We start from the raw sequence: 16066 nt of genomic DNA on the forward strand, positions 1-16066 counted from the left end.
CCTGATCATGTGTAAAATTTTTCAATCGTCCTTTTTTAATATATTCTCCAGAGTGTTTAATAATTTTTTATGAATTTATGAAATGAATGGTTCTATTTGGTAGAAATAACTCGTGTTGAATATTGGCTTAACATGAAAATGTATAATTTATTACAAAAAAGAATCAAAATATATTGATATTTTATTTTTAAACTTGTTACTTTTGAAATATTAATCACTCCTTAAAACGGTCACATATAATTCTACACATCTTTTATTTGGAAATACAAATTATAGTCGCTCTACTTTATCAAATTATAAATTTGAGTCGTACTTGAGTCTACCACATCTCTGATATATGATTGCATCTACCTTTTACAAAATTTCAAATGATGGTTAAGTTTATAATTTGTTTATAAATAAAGAAGTAATAATGAGTGCATTTTTACTTCATCTACAGAGTTTCTATTTTTGTTAATCATCTCAGTAACAAAACACTTACTTCCCTTCCTGTTTCAAAGACTCTAAGCTAAATAAAAAAATATTATATTGCAAGTATATCAAAATATATTCAAGTACTTAATTAAATTATCTTTTAAAGAAAAGACATAAATACTTTTTACAAAACGTTCTAGGGAAGATCAATCTTACGAACAAAAAGTAAAATAATAAAATGTAATTATGTAATAAAAGTATTGTTGTTAATGAAATAAATATATTCCAAGCATAAAGATTATAGTGTCTATAATACTTCATTCTATTCATTTTCAACGAAGAGTATCTAATTAAATTAATTATTTTCAAATAATATACGTAAGTTCCTTTTTAATTACATATACAGACATGTCATTTCTAGTTACTGCATACTTATTTTAAGTAATTAAGTGAGTGATTACTCCATTAAATAAATACAATTAAAAATACTCAAATATATTAACGGAGCAAAAAATAATTGTCAATTTAAATTCTGAAATTATAAAATTGTCGAGTAGTTTATCTTTTGACTCGTTTCATTGTTGAAGATGGGACTTTTGTAGCAAAAAAAATTACAGTTTTATTCCCCTCAAGCTCTTCAAAAGTAATATCCGGAGTCATTCTTTAATCAAGAGTTAGTGAATGAGTGAAAATAATCTAATACTTTCTGTGCTTTTATTTTTTATGCAATCCTGTTATCTTAAGATTAAAAATTATCTGCATTCAAAAATATCCCATAAAACAATTTCTGTATTTGAAGTTTGTTTGAGACAAATTATACTACACATCATTAATTAAAAAACTAAGACATAACATTTCTTTTAAACACGTATTAATTTTACATGTACAATTATTATATAAAATATTTATAATAGTCTAAGTTCCATGGAAAAATATTAACTAAAAAAATGGACGCCCTTCAATACCAACAACACAATTAAACTTAAAGGTCAGTCATATAACGTGTTTCCAAATTCTTCCCATATAGACAAAAGTCTTCAAAATTAGTCATTTTTCAATATTTGGAGTGATAAATCAACAAAACGTCATTAAAGGGATGTCCAAATGTGCCATGTCACTCTTTGTGAGTCAAGTAATAATTATTATTTTTAGATCTAAACTTCAGTTTGTATTGCGTAAATAAGAATTATTCAATTTACAGTTGTTGGAAAAAAGAGTAACTTTCAGGAGGAAAAACTTATTCTTCGTTTGAAGATGAATCAAGTCGCATTTTTGCACATAATTTTCTTCAGATGCAAGTCAAATTTGAAAAAGTCAATTTTGACCCGTTTTACGATAAGATAGGTTATATTTATTTTAACTGTCTTGGCTCCACTTTCCATAGAGTGATCTATTCCCAAAAAATTCATGCTGTTACAAATTCAAGTTTTTAATTCCATTTATGGTCACATAAGCTGATAATCTCTTATGAATTACAGCCATCATCAGATGTCAAAAAATACATCATCCTACAAGTCCAAGTTGAGTCCCAAGTCTTTGATCATAAGTCCAAGTTCATAAAATTTTAAATCAAGTTTTGTTCAGGCCCTTAGAAATTAAAAAATACTTCAAAGAGTACTTTATATCTTGTGAAAAATTGAAATGACTTTCGATTGCAAGTGGAGTCGCAAGTCTTAGCTTTTAATTCATGTTGAAAGTCCATAATTGTTTGATCAAGTGGATTTGCAAGTATCAATTCCAAGTTTAAACTTTTGTTTTTAACTACCCAATGTAGTTGAAGATTGGGACCATAATACAAGCCATATTTTGGGAAGAAAACTGAAGAAAACCTAGTTAAACCAAAAGTTTTGTCAAAAGTTATATATGAAAAAATACGATAGTTTGTCAAATACTCTGTTAGAAGCATTCACTCTTATAGTTGGTATATTTTTCCTATATAACTATAGAGAATATTTCACATCTCTTGGAAAGCTAATTTGAGTTCAATAGATCGATGTTCAAAATGTTAGCTAGGGACAATAGTAGAAGAATTGATAGTTGGACAAAAAATAATTATACTAAATATTCAATTTAGTGATGTTACTAAAAGTTTGTATTTCCTACCAGGTCTGGTTTTACCATGAGTGGGGCTTGATACAAAGAAAAAAAAAAGTCCTTTCAGGCCCACGAATAAAATTTTCTTTGAGGGCTGGAGATTGAATAGCTAATAACTTTTTTTTTCGAGATAGCATTTATACTTAGAAAATATCGGGGATCACCAGAAGAGGTTAAGAGGGCTTTCCGTACAAAACATCCGGCCCAAACAAAGGTCCTGGGGGTCGTAGCGTCTAACCGCAAGAAGATGCCTCCCTTCTTTTTTAAGGCTGGGGAGAAAACAGCCAGGAGGCCTACTACAAGGTGCTGAGGTTCACCATACTGCCATGGCACAAGGCCACATACGCAGAGGACAACTATGTGTGGACGCAATATGGTGCACCCTCACACACATCGGCCAAATTCCAGAAGTTCTGCGCCAATAACGTACCTGTTTTTTTGGCACAAGGACATGTGGGCATCATCTTCGCCGGATTTGAACCCGTTGGACTTTGTTGTGTGGGCCACTCTAGAGGAGGAGACTAACGGGACATCTCGCCCGAACGTGGACTCCCTGAAGGCCGCCATCGTGAAGGAGTGGAACAACTTATCCGAGAAGTTCATCATGAGCTCCTGCAAGGCTTGCCGCCGCCGTGTGGAAGCTGTGATTGCTGATGAGGGGGACATATTGAGTTAACATGTTCACAAAGGTCGTGTCTCAAAGTTTTGATAAAAAAATTTCAAAATTATTTATCAAAAAATAAGATTATTCACATTCTTCTAAAATCAGTCATTCACTCCACGTTTTGCTTCCGAACCTTGTATCTTAAACGACATTTTTTTTTTTGGGACAACAAAAATTTTGGTCAGGAGGTGGCATACAGGAGCTCCTTTAGTCGAAGGCCTGGCCCCTTGATTCACAATATGTACAGTATGTGGAGCCCCTATTTTTTAGTAAAATGCAGGGCCTAGGGCAAGTGCCTCTAAATCTAGCTCAGACTCCTGTCCTTGAAGCTCCTTTTGAAGGAGGTCACGGATTAATCATCCTTAGAGTTGAGCAATTTGTATTGAAAAAATTACCATTAAAAATTAAAAAAGGAATATTGGTTGTTGCGTGTGCTCTTCTTCATTTTTGATTATTATTTAGTAGATTGTCGTTGTGTTACCGTTGTGTTTCTCTGGAAGAAGAATTTCCATCTCACCTTCGTGAATATTGTTTTAATTTAATTGTTTTTATTGTAAATAAATATGAATTTAAATATAATTAGAATATTTCCCTGCACTTATGCGATTTAAATGTACAAGATTCGCCTCTTTATAGCGGTAATTCATTTTCTCCAACCAAAATCATATAACAAACGGGTTATATTAGCAAGGGTCTGAATTCACTGGTACCTTATGTCTCCCTCCTGCATTCTCCCTGAACTCTTTTTTCACCCTTACAAAGATATCAACTTTATTCATTGGTTAGTTCTATCGACAAGAATATTTTTTTATTGTTGGTAGATATAAAAGTACATAAAATCCCTATCTCCCATAACCCTAAACCTTTACTAAACATTTATCTGATTATATATATCTATATTTACGAGTAGACTTTTTCATAGAACTCTTTAAACCAAAGAATACTACAATAGAACCATGATTTTTACAATTTATGATTATATAAACATTTTCAATAGTCAAAGAGTCTCATAAACTCCCTCCTCGTCTAATTATTACATAAATACCACATTTCATATACATATAATCACATACTGATCAAATATGGATAAATTTTTAGATTCTTCTAATTTCACACCTATATTGTATTTTTTATGATGTGATGCCTATCGTTGAAGATTGTGTGCCAATGTGTTCGGACTTCATTCTTATCTGTATTCCTTTTCATTAGTCTCATGTTATAGAAATTCCTACAAACCTCTTTCTTTCAATATGAGGATGCAAGACTAAGTCTAGTGTAAATAATTTAATTCACTTGTTCTATGTTGTCCACGGCCAATCATTATATATTTTCTTTTGGGGCAATGAAAATTACAACAACAGACTTGTTCTGGTTCCTTCAGATGCTGGAAGTCTAAAAAGTGGAGCTAAGTAAAACATTTAAAATTAAATAGTCAACTCTAAATTATTTAAATACCTTGTGATGAAGAGATCTATCTCTGTCCATAGGTTCTTTGTAATATTTGTTTCTTATTTTTTCCTTTCTTTTTTTGGTCCATTATTTTACTTTTTGATGAAGCCTTTTGTTTGTATGATCCAGGATAGATCATTAGAATAGGTATTCTATTCTTTGGAATATTTAAAGTATTTGGGGTCTCATACTCAATGGAACAGTCCACAAACAATGGTTCTAAATAATTTTTGACGTTGTTATAAGAAGGTTGGGGATTTAAAATTGGATAATTAAATGGTGAAGAATTAGATCGATCACTAATATTGGATAGGATTCATAGGCAAAGAGGCCCCTAAATTGTTGCATAGCACAAGAAGAGATCACGGATACCATGTTTGTTTGTTTTTTAAATAACTAATCACAATCAAATTGAGGATTTGTGATAACTTCCACATATATCTTTTTTATTCCGCCCATCCTTTATAATTTAATCGCTTACAGATTATGGAGCTAACTTAATCAAGGAATGAACAGACACTAACGTCAAACATACTTAGTTTAAAAAATATTTTATTAGAAAAAACTCGATGAGTAGTCCTGGGCGTGCATCAAGAAGAGTGTGTGAGTATAGACCATAGAACTATTTACTATATTCTCATACTATTGTTATTGTGAATTATTCCATCTTTCACTCCTGTGAAAATACAATTTTGGTTCCCAGATCATTACTGTGTTTTGTTTTGTTTTTTTCATTTTAATTCATTTCAACTTGTCCGTTGTCATTCATATTTAAGACATAATATATAATTTATAGAAAAGTTGTTCAATGTTCATAAACCTATATTTAAATAGATGGTACGTCAGCATAACTTTCTTTTTTTCAAGAAACAAACAATCAACATACAATAAACCCTCATTTATTTTTTCTTATAATGAGAGTACCCCATTAAATTTTTCTTACACAGTTTTTAAAATCAAATCAGATAAGTGACGTCTCTTAGTGTCCCTAACTTGAATAAACCAAACTTTTAAAGTTAGGAAGTTTTTGATTTTTCTTTAACTAATTTTTCATTGAGAGGTTTTGGAAGGACTAATTTGGTACAAAAATATGCTCAATTTGATTAAAAACTTGTCGTTTCTTATAACTATGGATAATATTAGTTGATTCACTTATTAGTAATTGTGGATTTCGCAAAAATCTTTAAAATGTTGGTTTCTCCGAAATAAATCCGGTTTTAATCACTGGATTTGAAAAAAGCCCATAAATTCAAAATATTTACTAACACCAAATCCGATGGCACAAATTTTAGCTCTCTTGATCTATTATATGTAAAGTTATTCGCCTTCAATTTATTTTGGCAAATTTCAAGTTATGACAATGAACATAACTGTTTGTAAATGTATTATAAATTGAAACAATAAACAGATTTTTTCATAAATCGCACCAATAAAAACTCAGTAGTTAAATTCGAATCAGTTTATTAGTATACAATACGCAGGTATCTCACTAATCTTACTCATGATAGAAATTGACTGTGTTTACAAGAAAACTTTCGAATCTAGATTTAAACCACGCCCACTCTATATGCACTTATACAGCCAGATTGTCATATATTTTAATAAAAGAAGTCATGTTACAGCATCCTTTATTTTATGTAGAAGTTACGAGGACTGTACAATTTACAACTTGTAAAAGCAGACTATACAAGTTACAATTTCTATATTTCATTATGTTTTTTTACATAAAAATATTTAAAACTTTAATAACTATCCTTTCATTTGATCTATTGAAGGTATGTATAAAAGGTGTATATTATGAATTTACAAGTAATATAACTGTGGAAACTTGAACTTCATAAAGTGCCACATAATACTGATCATAAAGTTTTCTTAGTTAAAATGTCATAAATTACATTATGAGTACAGTGCGCAAAGTCTTGAATTTAAATAAATCCGGATTACTTTAGGCTGAATATTTTAAAATTCAAGGTTGCGTTATTAAAAGTACGAACTATTTTGGTTAATACACTATAAATAAAAACTTTCAAAAATCAACAATTGTCAGGATGGAGACGAAAAGGCAAAGGGTGTTTGAATTTCTCCACTCCCAAGTGAGTGTTGAGGAGATCATGAATAACTAAAGGTGTTCCAGGAGTATTGTTTACAAGTTTAAAAAATGTATCTCTAGAGGTTCCCTGGATGCGGTAAATACTGGAAAATCAGGATCATGGAGTATTTGGACACTTTGATCCTCAGAAGTATTTCACTTTTTGAAGCTTTATGAAGAGGCATTTATAAACTTTTTTCAAATAAAATTTTTAATTCGATTATTCTACGTTTTATATCGTCGGATCAAATAGAATACCACCAATTAGACGGACTAAATATTATTCAAATATTTTTTCCTTGATTAATATCAACCTTTTTCTATACAATTGGCCTTGTATTTCTAGTAATGAGAAGTATTGGGAACAATTGTGTACACTGTGATCCTCAGAAGTCTTGTCAAAGCTCTCCATGTGACTGACTGAACTGTGAGGAGGTATATGAAGGTTTTTAAGGCTGATCTCCACTATTTGACGACATTAGTAACTACTTTCAACAACAATCAATGCCTCCTGGGTCAAGAGAGGTATCAAATTGTTGCCTTGATTTAGTTACTCTACTCTCCAGACTGTCCCCCACCTCGACTTTGGCGGTATTTTGGGTGTATTTTGGGAGTGAACTTGTGCTATATATCACCAAAATGTGGATAACCACTAGGCCTCTCTCCAGCAACACTCTCCCTCCATGTCCAAGGCATTTATCAAGATGTTCTGCTTAGTCTTAAGGCCAAGGTTGGAGGGCTTGCTGGCAGTCTCCGGAAATCATTTTGAAAAATAGAAAGATATATCAAAAAAGAAGAAGTCTGCGATAAATTCTCAATATTGGACTCATTTTCATTCTTGCAAACGTTTACCCTTTTGCTTCGAATTCAAAAGTACACGATTTTACCTCACACTCTGTATATCGACCATTCATATAATATTCCCTTAATGCATTATCCTGATCAAAAACACCGAAATTTCTTCATATCATTTTTTGGTTTTAGCTTGTCCAATTTGCTTACACGCCATATATATATATTGAAAAAGAAATATAATACTTAGTAAGAAGATATCAGGGGCAATCAAAGAACATATAAAGAGGAACATTAGGATTAGCAAATATGTATTTATTTGCATGCATGGAGCATAAAACTTTATGACAGGAACACAAATAATAAAAAGTAATTCTATTTTATTTCCAGCATAAGTTCCCTACTTTTTTTTTCAATCCAAATAATGTCATAAAATTTATTGAATGACTTTAAATAAAATAAAATAATTGTTATAGAGTTTAACCGTCGAAAGTAATAAAATAAAACAAAATATTTTTCATCAAGGCAATATTTTATTATATATACTCTTATATAGAGGTATATACAATGAGGAGTTGAACAAACATAAAATATATCGATTTTTCATAACCTTCTTAGATTATAATCTAAATATTCTGAAGTTGATGGACCATGTTGGATATCTGTACAAGTACCTTTACCTCACTATGAAGAAAATTTACACTATATTTTGTTGTCGATGTTTCTACTTCTTTCCCTACCTAGTCAGAGTTCTCAGCACTGGTTAGTTGAATTATAATTAGTCTTTGCTAGGCTGTGTATCATTCTCAACTATGATTGAAAATAACACAATGGAACAAAATTCAGGTCTGGAATAGTCCGTCAGCTAAAATCCACATTTGATAAACGAAAATGGTCTTTACAATTTTTAATTGCAATAGATTTGGTCTTTAAAGTTTTCTTTTTAAAATCACGTTTCTAAAATATAATTTTGATTCATAGAAATATTTCGAAGCAAAATAACTATTTAGATGAAAATTGAAGGTTTCATAATAACGTTCCAGCATTCCAAAGGAAATATAAAGTAAAATGAAGGGTCTTATTTGGCAGCCAATATTTTTTTTCACTTCCTCTATATAATAGCTGAAACTAAACCATCAATATTTTATTACAACATCAAAAGATTTGCCGTAAAAAAGTTTCATTATGATTGATTTTTTTTTCAGTTTATCAATGAATTTAAAAAATATATATAATATGGAATAATTAAGCAATGAAAGATTGTGTAAATATATATGAAAATTTAATATGATAAAGTTTATTGTTTGAATAGTTGTAAGAAGTAATGAATATTGTAGAATCTACTAACTGACTTTTTTTTCCCTGCCTATTTTAATATTGTAGGTTGCGTGATACAATATAGATAATGACGTTATTCATAGTTATACTAAGAGTCTTTCGAACTTTTTGAATGACGTCATTCAGGTAACTTCATCTATTTCCTTTAAAAGGGGGGAGGGGTTGTGAATTTCCATTAGATCAAGGATTTGTATTCTAATAATGTTAGTTTGTTTATCACGGATCTAACCTAATTATATCAAAATTTATTAAATATTTTGTAGTAATTTAAATCAGCTATTGGAACTATGGCGAAACTGGATTTTAATCTTAATTCCCTAATGAAATCTCTTTACTTCCTTTCAAAGGGTTACGCGGCATTTCCCTGGGATTTTTAACTGCACCAACATTAAAATTGATATTTAATCAATATTTATTGCCTTTAGTAGTTTTCACATATGATACTAGTCTAGTGTCAGTTCTTATTTATTCAGTCCAGTCGATCCTATCAGTCTTTGGGAAGGATCCTTCGGACTTTCAGTACTAGAACTGATTAAAAAAAATGAAGTTGAGTGTTGTCATCAAGCACCAAACTTTTTTTTTTGGTTTTTAGGGCTGAACTACACCGGAACTAGAGTGAATGGAACAGGATTGCAGTCCTCAGTTCCAACTATGGACTGAAACAACACTATAAGATACTATAAATTAATTAAATACTTTTTTACTCTGATATTACATACTTGTAAATTCTTAATCTAAAATTGTAATTTAAAAAAATAAAAAAGTTTCTGGTGGCCGTGACACCTTGATAACATTTGCCAAGTTATAGTGATCAAAGGATAAATTAGTTGGGTTGATTTTCCTTCATTGCATTTTTAAGGCTAATAACTGTCATTTTTTTTATTTTTTTTGATACTATCAGCTTTGATTTTAAAATATTAGACATCTTTGCCTACAAGGTCAGGATATTTAACGTCAAAACGGCTTTTCATTTTTTTGGGCTTCATTGGTTCTGCCGATATATGGCATTTCCTTACAAATAGCACAACTTGTCTTTTCAATTTTTAGGTCGACTATGAAAATGATCTATACCTTAAAAATTCATTTTTATATTTTTTCCCCTAATACTTGTCTCTCGATCAATCATGGGGCATTGGAAATTTTACAAAATATTTTTTAATTTAGTTGACTATTGTGATTAGATAATATTGATATAAACACAATAATCACAAAATGATATTTGGTATCAAACAAAAATCATTTTAGAAGATCTTAGGTGACCCAAAGAAGATTATAAGGCTGGGAATCACTGCTATAGAGGATAAATAATTTTTAAATGAATAAACTAATATAAAACAAGAAAAGTTTTATACAGAATAATACAATTTCCGTTTTTTAAATTAATTGATGGAACAGATAAATAATATAAATGTATAATTAACATTCTTTGAAACTTCTATTTTTAATTTTAGAATGTGTTAATAATTCAAAAACTAATCAAATACCATACTAAAATAAACTGATACTGGAAAAATATGATAAATTATGAATTTACATTGAAAATGAGCAAAAATATGATATAGGCAAGATATTTCAAGGATATTTCAGTCTTTGGAGTAAATAAACACTCCAGAAAAGTAAGGTTAATATCCCCCTTATGGATGCTAATATGTCTATAACACAACATTTTCAATTTACATCTACCTTCAATAAACGTATAGTAAACTGCGTTTACTAAAAAAATATGTCATTTTTGTTTCTTCAACGAACTAAAGATTCCTTATGATTAATGATTCCATCAACTTATAAGTAATGATTAATTGTATAGCATATTTATTTATTAGAATGACATCATTAAAATACTTTTTAGAAACGACACGGTTAATTACATATATTCATTATACATAGAGAAATACTTACGCCGCAAAAGAATCCGCTTTAATGACTCCCTCATACTCATTAACATCTTATTGCTTTTCTTAAAATTGAATCATAATTAATTATGTGAGTCCTAAAAGCTTTTATTCTAAAAATTAGAATGAATATTTGTACATATATACCATATTAATGACTTAATTAGGCACTTAGTAGTGTTCAATCTGATCAATTTTGATCTGGAAATATTTGACCAATACGAGACAAGTATAATTTTTGTAAGACCAAACTAATTGGGGCCAAGTTTGGTAAGGATCGTTATAGTGTACAAATTAGGTCAAGCAAAAAAGTGTCATACCTTATGGAGCAACGCGCCCTTGAAAAACTATTCTTCTAAAATAAATGTGCGTAGGTTTGATACTTGGTCGTTCTTAGAGAAGGATATAATCATATGTATATAAATTTCCAATTCATAACTAAGATGGATTGATTGTAGTAAAAAATGTCTACTTATAACTAATTGATGCGGCTCTATCTGACCAATAGTGAGAAAAAATCGCTTTTGATTGGTTCCACAAAGAAAAGAACTAAAAATGACTATGTTTTTAACATTTAGTTTGTCAGTCCACGGTTTCAGATCGGGCCATAAAAATCCCTTATTCACGAAACGAAAAAAAAAATTATCGGCCAAGTCTTAACTGTAGTACTTAGGTACATTACTCTGCGTCGTCAATTCTGTAAATACTTTCATAATTGTTGTTTAGTGGGCCCTAATATTGAACCACCGGTTTCCAACAAAAATGATGATACATATGGGTTCTTCATGAAGTCACGAATGGTGTTTTTTTTTTTTATCTTCATCAAAGTAAGAAACTATTATATAGGGATCATGATTGTATTCGTACTATAGATGTCAGATTGGATGAAATGTCACGGTTAATTATGTATCATCAGACCCATCCATACTTTTTTATTCATTTTTGAAAATAATTCGTTCAGGCGCTCATTCGTTAATTTATTTTCATTCATCCTTTCATTTTTTCAATCTATTAAAGACAAAAGGACGACCAGGTCATCAATTCTGTTGATAAGAAAAAACTTTATTGCTTTTGAGATACCACAAATGACATCATTTTATCCTTTTCCTCGTAATGCATACAAAAAAAACGCTTATGTCAAAATTCACATGGTAAATTCATGGGTGGTGCTTAGTTATTTTTGGGATATATTAAGGTACAGAGGTCAAATTGGTGTGTTTATGTAAGTTTAATAAGGATGCTTCATATAGGAAAAAATGGACAAATTTAGGAAAAATGTCGATAAAACGAGTGCCCATTCTAATTTATGAAAGTTATGATTTTATTTATATTTGATTAACTTTGGGAGAGTCGTAAAGAAATGAAATTGAGACCACCTTACATTGAAATAAAATTTATTTTAACTTAACCAAATAGTATCTAAAAACTTATCAGGTTATTTTCAAATTGTTAATAAACTCCATCTACCAAAAAAAGTTAAACAACAATATAAATTGTTCCAAATTATATGTTAAACCTTAAATGTTAAGTTCTAACAACCGATTTTTGTACAGAATTGGATTGAATTAAAGACTAATTTAAGAGTATTTGAATGGCCCAGATAAAAAAAAATTAAAAAATACAAAAACCTTATATATTTTTCATAAATTAAAAAATAAGGCCGTTCAAAAAAAAAATTGGGTTTAGAATCACACCTGGACACTGACCAAAAGTTTTGGAGTACACACACAACATAATTTATAATCAGTGAAAGAGTGAAGATGAGTTGAGAATTTATGGATTGTCATATAAACAAATATTTATAAAATATTTCGACTTTTGTATAGAAACAAAAAAAATATATTTCGAGACAACATGACATTTCATTTTCAAATATTCACGAATTGATTCCATTTGTATTTATTCCTATGTCTGAAAACGAGAAACAATTATTTTTATTTGTAGTAAACATTTTCTTGTATGTACTGGTAACTTTTTCACTTAACTGTATTGAAGAAATATTGACACAATTTTCTAGGTGGTCCAATGACCGTACATACATACCTTGTTTAAACACATGTTAGCCACACACAAAAACAATTTACCATCCTCAAGTGTTTGGGCATTTTTAGAAAATTGAGTTCATGGATTCATACTATGTTTCAAGTGCATTATTGTTATAAGTGCATACATATTTCCACATCTACTAGTTGTCAAGTAAAGAAGAAATCTAATAATGATTTTAAATAACACCCAAGAAGAATTAATTTCTCTCTTTCTCTTTTTCATCAATAGAAATGAGTGAGTAAAATTTACTGAATTGATATATCTTTAAATAGTTCGATACCGGAAAAGTTATATTTGATTTCTTTATATCAACATAACTGATTAATGGGGAAATCATTATAAAGAAATCGAATAAATGAGACCCTATCTACAACATCAAAAACCATTTTGTTCTTTAGAATAATTTGATACTAGCAAACACAGAAAATAACAAATGTATATCATCAACAGAAAAATAGCAAATATGACTTACTGCTGATTTGTAAAAAATAAAGAAATTGTAAATTAACATAATAACCCTGTCAATTTGAATCATGTTCGGGAGGAGAGAAGCTTAGGGGTTATGACATTATGTAAGATTAGCTGTAAGGAGCTATGATAAGCAGGAAAAAAAACACTAATCCCACTCTGTATCCAACAAGGACATTTTAGGCATTACTCAAATGTCAAACAAGGATTTACATTTATAACTCCAGAAAAAATCCACAGATAAGTCTCCATTAATGATGTACTCATGCTTAAGAATTATGATGAGAACTTTGGAAAATATTAAAAGAATGCTCATATTGCCAACTAGAAGAAATATTGAATAAGTTTAAGATCCTATTTTATTACTGCATTCATTTATATGTATTTTTAGTCATCTGTTGATTTTTCTAATCATGCTTCCATATTGTATGGCGTTTAATACACAAATTAACGCATTGAAAATTAAATTAGCACGTTCTTTCACATCCATGGTACATCAAATGCGCAATTAGATGGCCGGAGATGACATTGTGATGATGATAATGCAATACCAAAGGATACTAAATGTGAACACTTGGTATCTTTTGTTTTGAATTGGTATGAAATCCCACATGTGAAATTTTATATCAATTCTGAGAAATGAGAGTGATATCTACAAAAGAAGATCCTAAAATACGAAAAAATATATTTTCGACAATATTTAGAAATTACAAAGTTTACAACTATGGTTTCTTGCCTGGGATATTTTATTTTCAACAGATTCTGAAAACCAGATATCACAGCTTTTGAGTTTGGGGGTGTCATTTTGATGGTATATTTTTTTACAAAACTATGCTGCTTCAGCTCACTGAGAAAAATACTCAACTATTAATGAGTTATAGCCTTTCTATTCAAAGAGAATTATCAAAGAAAGATTCGTAGAGACAATAGATATATTCAAGTGTTTTATTAATGTTAAGAATGTTGATTTGTGAACTTCAAATTAAATTTTATTAATCTATGAAGTAGGTCACAACCCATTTTTATTTTTTTGTAACCAATTATTTGAGAATAAAACCATTAATTAAAAAAAAAAATAACGAAAAAGATCCTGGTAAAATTATATAATCAACAAAAGACCAAAAATTGTCGTTTGACTAAAGTATCATTTTTTTTGTATCACAATAGCAAAAAAATTTATAAATTAAATTCTAGAACTTGTATATTGTGTATTAAGTTTTATTTTATTGATGATCGATTTGGAAGTTTTTAAATTTGTTGACAATAAAAAGACATTTAAATTGTAATGACAATTACTCGTACATTAAATTTAATAAATTGCCTAGGTCAAAAATAATAATTAATAATGAAATATTTACAAAAATTGTTGCACCAATCATATTTTGTTTTTCAATTATTACAAAATAAGCTGTTTTTCATATAGTTTTTTTTTTTTTTAATTTGAAAAAATATTATTTATTTAGTTGTTAAATTTTTTTAGGGAAATGAATAACCGGAAATTTCGGGCAATTACCGATTAATCAATAAGTGTTTCGATCGAGACCTTGTATTGAAAACTACTTTTAAATAGACAATAAATCAACAGTTAGAGAGAATAATTACCTAAATAGAAACCTATAATATAATTTCTGGTATTTTATAGTTCATTTTTTGAAGGCCAGTTTGAACGATACTATAAAAATGACTAGATATGACACAAAATTTGATGTACGATGTATATATCGTGTACAAGCTGCGATTTTGTACAAATTATAAAAGTTTCAACACAAAAATGAGCTAGAAATTTTTAAATGAAGAATTTAGAGTACCTAAGATGATATGTATGCTACATAGAATGTCGATAAATTAATGAAGTAATTCTTGACTACTTTGACGAAAATGACATATTAAAAAGTATTATGTGGCACAGTCGAGTGTTCAAAAGTTCACAGTTATACAGTATTAGTCTTAAATACATAATAACTATATAATTTTAATCGATTAAAATAAAATACTAGTATTAATTCATAGTTAATTTTTCAAATGAATTATGTCGTAATTAAATAAAGGATTATAAGACGTAAAAATTGTAATTCGTACAATATGCTTATACAAGTTACAACTTGTATACTTTGGATATAATATACATACAACAATTAATCCAAGAAAAGTATGGAAACTATTTGAAATAGTTGCAAATAATCGCTAATAGTCATCTTTGACAAACCATTTATTCCGAATTCAAATATGCAGAGTGAGATGGAGGGATGGGGTAGAAATAATTCAAAAAAGACCCCCTTCACAAACTTGTGTTCATTAACGAAATGATATTCTTATTTATTTGACTAATGAAAAAAAATAATTAGTTAGAGCATTCTTAAATAACTTTTTTTTTCCACTTAACATAGAAAATAACAAACCACATGATATAATTAATATAAAATGTACAACACAAAATCTCTTTTTAAATAATATACGAGGGGGTCTGAACAAGTTTCCAACCTCAACGAGAAGATGGCAGCACTAGTTAATAAAATGCATCTATCTAGAATCTGTTAACAGTTACTTAATAATTTTTTTTTTTTTTTTTTGGGGGGGGTAGTTGTTATGTAATAGTCGCTGGCTTGTGTTGATGTGAGGGTTTATCTAAAAATGGACAAATTTTTGAACAATTATTTTGCACAGAAAAACCCCTAGAACTATTTAGACGAATTACAGACATTGGAAAAAGTATGTAGAATTGCAAAGAAATTATGTTGAAAACTAAAAAATAAAATCCAGAAAAAACGTCTTTTATCTATGTTAAATCGGAAACTTTTCAGACCACCCTCGTATAACAGA

This window comes from Lepeophtheirus salmonis, chromosome 5 (genome assembly GCF_016086655.4).
Source record: "Lepeophtheirus salmonis chromosome 5, UVic_Lsal_1.4, whole genome shotgun sequence".
NCBI classification, from domain to species: domain Eukaryota; kingdom Metazoa; phylum Arthropoda; class Copepoda; order Siphonostomatoida; family Caligidae; genus Lepeophtheirus; species Lepeophtheirus salmonis.